This window comes from Chlorocebus sabaeus, chromosome 17 (genome assembly GCF_047675955.1).
Source record: "Chlorocebus sabaeus isolate Y175 chromosome 17, mChlSab1.0.hap1, whole genome shotgun sequence".
Classification (NCBI taxonomy): Eukaryota; Metazoa; Chordata; class Mammalia; order Primates; family Cercopithecidae; genus Chlorocebus; species Chlorocebus sabaeus.
In genome coordinates, this window is record NC_132920.1 from 22222865 (window position 1) to 22231342 (window position 8478).

An 8478-nucleotide genomic window follows, 5' to 3' on the forward strand; every position below is an offset into this window, starting at 1 on the left:
TTTTTTCTTGATTCCATTTATCATATTTTTAGTTTTTATTCTATCTTTTCTTAGTATATTGCATGGATTTTTAAAAGCTATTTTCAATAATTTATGAATGTGAGCATGAGAATCTTGAGAGCAGTCAAGGCTTTGACCTTTCAATGTTACATGTCCTCTGAGTCTAGGGGCCCCTGTGTTCTGTAAGCTGCCCCCATATACAGTTAGCCCTCACTCAAAATTTGCTCACTGTTCTCGCTAGAGGCGTTTTCTGTGTAGACAAAATAGTATTTTACCACCTTCCCCAGGGAGGACATGAAACATGGTTGCTACTGCTTCTGTTTCTGCACATCACTTGTGCTATGCACTTGAAGCATATAAATTTTAATATAAAATTTAAGCCTTCTTGGAGGTATTGGATTCTGTGAGCTTAATGTTTTTGATGACTCATATTGTTACTAGTTTCTTTGGTGATTTAGTGAAAGATCTGAACTCTTCTCTGAAATGAACACACTCATTTAATAAAAAAATGAAATGTTTACATAATTATTTTGATAAGAGTTGACAGTAAAGCAGAAATTCTGGAAATGCTGGTACTAAATATCGTCAGTAAACTCATTTCTCCTTTGTCTGAAAGTATTTCTTACTTAAATGGCACATCTGAAATTCAATGTATGCTGTGAGTTCTTTTAGCACTCGCACTTTTAGAATAACTAAGATGAATATAGGAAAATCATTTCTATTAGGTTATCATTCACTCACTCATCCATTTATCCTGCAGGAAAATGCCCTGTATGATTCGAGGTACTGGGAATACTGAGGTAAGTATTACAAAATCCATGCCCCTGCGGAACTTATGCTCTAGTCAAGGGAGAAAGAGAACTAATGAATGAACTAATAAACAACTAAATGAGATAGTTTCAGATAGTTGTGGATGCACTGGATAAAAAGAAAGGTGGCCATGTATAGTAACGACTTTGGTTAGAGGGGTCAAGGTAGGTGTCTGATCTTTGATATGAAACTGGGATAATGAGAGGGACCCAGACGTGCAAAGATCTAGGGAAGAAACCCTTAAGGCAGAGGGAACAAATCACGCAAAGGTTCCTGGATGGGAATAAGTTTGTGTTCTCTGGGTCCAGAGGGAAGTTCAGCACAACCTGAGCCAGGAATGTCACAAGAGGTGAGCCATGAGGGTGACGGACAGAAGGCAGGCCACTTGAGGTCTTTGGCTGTGCATGTCTTTTCTTTAGGCCCCTTGAGCACGTCATCTAACCTGTCTAGGCCTCAGTTTCCCCTTCTTTAAAGTAAAGGGGATAGAACTATCTCCTAGGCTCGCTTGTGAAGATTTAGTGTGTTAATCGATGTTAGGTGCTTGGAAGAATGTCTGCCACTTAGTAAGAACCATATGTGTTATCTATTATTATTATGTATTTATGTACTTTCCCCGTAGCTAACAATTTATTGCTCTGATAGATTTTTAAAGCTAGAATAGGTCTTGGAAATCATATTAAATTTTGACATTTTACAGACGACACTTTAGCTCAGCAAGGTCAAACGGTTGATACAAGTTCCCAAAACTGGTAAGTAAATGTTTAGACTAGAATCTTGGTTTCTTGACTCTCAGGCCAAGAGCTTTCTACTATTAAATAGTGTTGGCCTTTAGCTATCAACTTCATGGCTTAGAATTGTTTTCCTTAGTATTTGCCTTATATAATTATATTGACGATAGTATTATTGAAGCTGTATTTTTTGGTAGAGACTGAGATAGTTACCACACTAGTAGTGAATTTACAAGCTAATGACTTACTGATAACTGAAAGATATTTGGAAATAATTAGGATCTTGCCATGAAGTTTATAACAGCTTTTGCCCATAGTAAAATAGTAATATAGGCTATTATTTAAGATTATTCTATTTTATCTAATGAATTAACCACAGATTCAAATATCCCATTAGTAGCTTTAACTTTTGCACCTTTTGAATAAGATGAATATAGAAAAATTATTTTATTACTTTTTTTCATTCATCTATTTCCTCAACAACTACTCTGTACCCTGTACTAATCTAGAGACTAAAGATACCATTGTAAACAGTATAGAAGAGTGTCCTCTCATGGAACTTATACTCTAGTCAGGGGAAGCAGACAATAAACACATGAGTGAATTAATAAATAATGAAAAGGGTAATTTTAGGGTAGTCCCCAAACACTTTAAAATTGGGAAATCAGGCAATCAGTGATTTGTCAGTCTAATAAATAATAATGGTATAACTAAAATCAGAAGTGTTAATCACACTTTAAGTGATTAGCCCATTTAAACAACTTATTTTTTCCAAGCCTCAGTTCTCTAGCCTTACTACCCACCAATAAATGAGTTAATAGGTTACATAAATTAAAATGTAATTATGCACATAGTGTTATTAAACAGTGGGGTTAAATTAATATGTGGCAAAAAGAATGCTAAAATTACTTTACCTAAGAGGTATGATGTGGTGTCTCAGGTTAGTTTTAAATTTTAACTTGTCTCTTTCTACAACATTATAGATTTTCCCAGACGTAGGAAAATTGGTTCCTGGGATAATCTTTATTTGTTTATTTTTCATTTGCTTCTCTATAGAAAGTCTCTTACCTACAAAAGGTTTTGTTCCCAAAGTTAATTTGTACACCATTCTGAACTCGTTTACCATAGAAGCGGTGCTTAGCATAGTTGTTAGGTTCAAATGTTGGTTTACAGAAGTTTATTTCACTGTTCTTGAAGCTGAAAAGTTGCACTTAATGGTGCTCCCTTGAGTTCTGGCCCAATTTGGTTGCAAGGAGTAAACAAAAGAGGTACATTTTTCTCTTTCTCTGAGCACAGACCTGGATCCAGTCCATCCTGGGAAGCAGATGAGATTTCCTCATGGCCCCCTCTGGTCTTCCCTCTCACACCCCTGCCTGCTCATGGCACTGTTCTCTTTAGGCGTCAGGACAGATTTTTTTTTTTCTTTTTCTAGTAAGAGCTATGTGTCCTCTATTTACTTTTTTCCATCTTATTGGAAGAATACCAAAGTTGATAATTGAGTAAACAATATGGATATTTGATTTTTCTAAATGCCAAATAGATGTATCACAGTGTCAAAATGATTTCCTTCACCTTTTGTTCAAGTATCTGTTTTTAGGGGCCAAGAACTTCCTCAGAGTTACCTTCTTTTGCTTCTGAACAATACCCTCTTCTCGGTTAGAGCTGTCACTGACTGGCCCTCAGATGTTCACAGAATATTCTTGCTTCTAACTTTGAGATGGTACACGGAGTTAAAATCTATGTGATTTAACCCAAGGCAAGCTTAGTCCTGTTAAAAGAGAAAAAAAAAAAAAAAAAGGCTGAAAAAGTATAGCAGTGTTAATTGATTAGTTTGGGTTCACCCTGCTGTTGGCATTTACTTTATTCTCTATATTGTCCTTGTATACTTTGTTGTCACTTTAGAGAAATCTGCTATATGAATTCCCAGCATAAGCAAAAAGCAAACGGAAGCAGTGAGTTTGTCCCACACCACTGTCAAGACAGTGCATAGGTCTGCAGCCTGCCAAAAATAGATGTGGTTTATAGTATGTTCAACTCCATTGCTCATATTTTTTCATTTCCTCTTCCCAGCTGAGTAAATGGAGGGGGGAAGAGAAAAAAATTACTGCCATAAAAAGTACATTTTCCCCTCTATGTTCGATTATGGAGGGACATCTATAAACGTGGGCATAAAGCCCAGAGGAAAGGAGATATTTCCGAAATGTTGTCTGATAGTCACTTTAGTTTCCAAATAAATATAGTTTGAAAATACATTGAGGACATCTAAGCAGAAATATTGACATATGGCATGTAATATTTGGCTGAGTTTGTGGATGAGAAATGAGCCTGCGTCAAGGAGCTTTGCTGGTAATTGTATAACCCAGGAAGGGACTGACAATCCGTCACGAAACACAGAAATTTAGGAAGCTGTGGAACCTTAATGATCATGTAGAAGAATTTATCTGGTAATTAAAACACTGAAATAAAACTACTGTAAAATATGAACAAAATTAATGTGATCATTTAGAAATAGCTGAACTATTCAGTTTCAGCTTTTGCAATTTCCAAAAGGTGCTATTTGCTGGGCTCCAGGGTGCCATGGCAAAAACAGGACCTTTCTTTGGTCAGTACCTACAATTGAAATCTCATCTCCAGGCTGGCTGCTTAGGGTGTGGCATTTGTTTGTTCATTGTGATGTTACCGTCAAAGCATATGTCACATATGCTTAAGTATGTTTAATATTATAAGGCACATATACTTAATGTGGAGAGCAGCATTTGCAGCAATACATGCTCGAAGTAGTATTTACTTGAAAAACCAGTTCCGAGGAGATAGCATGGTTTATTAGATGCCCATTAGATTGGAATTTGGAAACTTAATTTTCGTTTCTACTTTTGCCATCTGGCTTTATGAGTTTAGATGAGTGACATTCATTTTCAGATTTCTTTGTGTCGATCTCTAAAATGGGAAGGCTATCTAGTTGATTTCTAGGGTTATTTTATAAATATCCAATAAATTCCATTGAACAATTATCTCTAAGGAACTCTTTTTTTAATGCCAAGGGAATTGGCTAAAATATATACAAAATAATATAAAAAGTAAAGAAAAATATTGGAATCATTGTTTTGTACTTATGTTTAGCTGATCCTGTGATACCTGTGGATGTTTTTGTGTTTATGATTTTGTGGTCAGGAAGAAAGATGCCACCCTTCTACTGAAGGCACATTAGTGATAGTTCTCTGAGGGGCCATCATCATTTAGTAGCTCTGTAGCCATCTACACCACCAAAAACAAGATGGCACATTCCAATGAAGAAAATAAAGAGAGCCTAATGAGCTGGTTAGAGCTCAAAGGGCTAGTTAGAAACTATAGTCAGTGTTCAGGGTAACCCATAAGGAATGGCAAAGATTCCTTTGGGACCAGTAAGAGCAGGGAGATCTTAGCACCTTTAGGCCTGCAGGAGCAAAGGGAACAGCAGATATTGGAATCTGTAAAGAGATCACTAGCTTGTTTGTAGCTATGGGAGAGGGTCTCCAACCAGAGCTCTGGGCTTTAGTGTAGAAGCTTGGCCACTTTCCAGTAGGAAGGGAATCAGAAGAGAGAATAAATATATGAATCTCTTTCTCTCCTGACTCTGTGATCTTTTGCTAGTGCCAACCATTGACTAAACTCAAGTGGAAGCCAGAGGCCAGGGGAGCCAGGTGGATCTAGTCCGGTAAGTTCAGCCTGTAAAAGCCCATATCTTGATAGAAAAGAATTGGATGGTTCTGGAAGGGCAAAGAGAAAGCATCAAATACATTCATAATTTTATGCTACAGAAATGTTTTTCCATCCTATAAAAAGTAGTCATGAATTTTTGATAGACATTTAGAATGACTCTTGGCATGATTAACTTTAATGGAAAAGGTAAACTCAAAACATTGCTTTGATCTAGACTTTGGTATCTGTTATCATATTGCTGCAATGATAATATTTTTACTAGACCCCCTACTGACTGTATCACTGACTTATTTAAACCTTTTGAATAGATACATAGTGTGACCAGACGTCTATGTTCAGGGTCTATGTGTATGCATTTTTGGATTCCGTTTGCTGTGTTTGAGACTGAAAACATTTGTATCTGAATTTACGAGAGATATTGGTGTGTAATTTTCTTTTCTTTTTTTTTTTTTCCGCTACTTTTGTTTGTTTTTAGTATCAGCACAATACTAGCCTCACCAAATTAGTTAGAAAGTGTTCCCTTTACTTCTATTTTCTGAAAGAGAGGTATAAAATTGACATTAGGCTGGGTGCAGTGGCTCCTGCTTGTAATCCCAGCACTTTGGGAGGCTGAGATGGGTGAATTACTTGAGGTCAGGAGTTTAAGAATAGCTTGGCCAATGTGGCAAAACCCGTCTCTACAAAAAAAAAAACCAACAACAAAAAATTAGCTGGGCATGGTGGCACATGCCTGTAATCCTAGCTACTAGGGAGGCTGAGGCAGGAGAACACCCTGAGCCTGGGAGGCAGAGGTTGCAGTGAGCCGAGATCATGCCACTGCACTCCAGCCTGGGGAAAAGAATGAGACTCTGCCTCAGGAGGAAAAAAAAAAAAAAAAAAGACATTAGTACTTCTTTAAATGTTTGGTAGAATTCTCCAGTAAAAGCATCTGGAACTGCATATTTTTTTCCAGGAAATTTTGTATGGTAACTTCAATTTCATTAATGGTTAAAGGACTATTCAGATTATCTATTTCTTCTTGGAGTTGTGGTAATTTGCAAATTTTGAGGAACTGCTTCTTTTTTTCTTTTTCTCATTTGTCTAACGTACGAGTATAAAATTGTTTGTCATATTTTCTTGATAACTTTTTAAATGGCAGTGAGATCTGTAGTGATATCCTGTTTCCTTCCTAAGATTGGTGACTTGTGTCTCCTCCATTTTTGTTTTGTCAGTCTTGCGAAAGATTTGTGAATTTTATTGATTTTTTTGAAGAACCAGTTTTTCATTTTAATTATTTTCTGTATTTTCCTATTTTCAAATTTATTGATCTCTACTCCTGTTTTTATTATTTTTTTTTGTCCTTTTCAACTTTTATTGTAGATTCAGGAGGTCGATATGCAAGTTGGTTATCCGGGTATATTGCATGATTCTGAGGTTTGGGGTACAAATGATCCCATCATCCAAGCACTGAGAATAACACCCAACAGTTAGTTATCCAACCCTTGCCCTTCTCTGTTTTCCCCCCTCTAGTAGTCCCCAGTGTCTATTGTTGCCATCTTTATCTCCATGAGTACCCAATATTTAGTTCCCTCTTACAAATGAGAACACACAGTATTTAGGTTTCTATTCCTGTGTTAATTTGCTTCATACAGTGGCCTCTAGCTGCATCCATGTTGCTTCAAAGAACATGATTTTGTTCTTTCTTCATGGCTCCATAGTATTCCATGGTGTATATGCACCACCTTTTCTTTATCCAATCCACTGTTGATGGGCACTTAGGTTGATTCCACGCCTCTGCTATTGTAACTAGTGCTACGGTGAACACATGAGTGCATGTGTATTTTTGGTAGAACAATTTGTTTTCTTTTGGATATATACCCTGTAATGGGATTTCTGGGTCAAATGGTAGTTCCGTTTTGAGTTTTTCTGAGAAATCTCCAAACTACTTTCCACAGTGGCTGAACTAATTTACATTCCCCACAACACTGTATAAGTGTTTCCTTATCTCTGCAACCTTGCCATCATCTGTTGTTTTTCGGCTTTTCAGTAGTAGCCATTCTGGTGTGAGATAGTATCTCATTGTGGTTTTGATTTGCATTTCTCTGATGATTAGTGATGATGAGTATGTTTTCATCTGTTTGTTGGCTACTTGTGTATCTTCTTTTAAGAAGTGTCTGTTAATGTCTACTGCCCATTTTTAAAATGCGGTTGTTTGTTTTTTGCTTGTTAAACTTCTTATACATTCTGGATATTAGACCTTTGTCAGATGCATAATTTGCAAATATTTTCTTCCATTCTGTAGGTCATCTGTTCACTCTGTTGATAGTTGTTTTGTTTGTTTGTTTGTTTGTTTGTTTTTGCTGTGCAGAAGCTACTTAGTTTAATTGGGTCCCACTTGTGAATTTTTTGTTTTTGTTATAATTGCTTTTGATGACTTATAAATTCTTTCCCAAGGCCCATGTTCATAATTTTTGTAGGATTCTTATGGCTTGAGGTCTGACATTTAAATCTTTAATCCATCTTGAGTTAATTTTTGCATATGGTATATATATATGTAAATTTTGTGTATGATAAAAAGTAGGGGTCCAGTTTCATTCTTTGGCATATGGGTAGCCAGCTATCTCAGCACCATTTATTGAATAGATACTCCTTTCCCCATTGCTTTTTAAAAATCAACTTTGTCAAAGACTAGATGGCTGTAGGTGTGTGCCTTTATTTCTGGGTTCTCTACGCTCTTCTATTTGTCTATGTGTCCATTTTTGTAGTAGTATTGTGCTGTTTTGGTTACTATAGCCTTACGGCAGGGATCCTCAACCTGTAGACAGGTATCCATCCATGGCCTGTTAGGAATCAGGCTGCACAGCAGGAGGTGAGCGGCAGGCAAGCATTATCACCTGAGCTCCACCTCCTGTCAAATCAGCAGGGACATTAGATTCTCACCGGAGTGCAAACCCTATCGTGAAGTGCACATGAGAGGAATCTAGGCTGCACACTCCTTATGAGAATTCAACTAATGCCTGATGATCTGAGGTGGAACAGTATCATCCTGAAGTCATCCCTACCCACTTGTCTTCCACACAGCCAGTCACTGGTGCCAAAAAGTTGGGGACCTGCTGCCTTACAGTATAATTTGAAGTTAGGTAATGTGATGTCTCTAGCTTTGTTCTTTTTGCTTAGGATTGCTTTGGCTATTCTTTTTCTCTTCTCTTTCTAGTTTCTCTTTTTTTTTTTTCTAGTTTCTTGAGAAAGGAATTTTGATTAT

The 8478-nt window shown here is 36.9% G+C and overlaps 1 long non-coding RNA gene across 1 annotated transcript in view; it reads left to right on the plus strand.

The window, feature by feature from the left end:
- The window catches only part of LOC119626798 (uncharacterized), a 31906-nt gene extending 30534 nt beyond the window's left edge, over positions 1-1372 (plus strand). The window contains exon 3 of the long non-coding RNA XR_005242967.2: positions 761-1372. This is a non-coding gene — a long non-coding RNA (uncharacterized lncRNA). The remainder of the gene's footprint in view (positions 1-760) is intronic.
- Positions 1373-8478: the final 7106 nt, after the last annotated feature.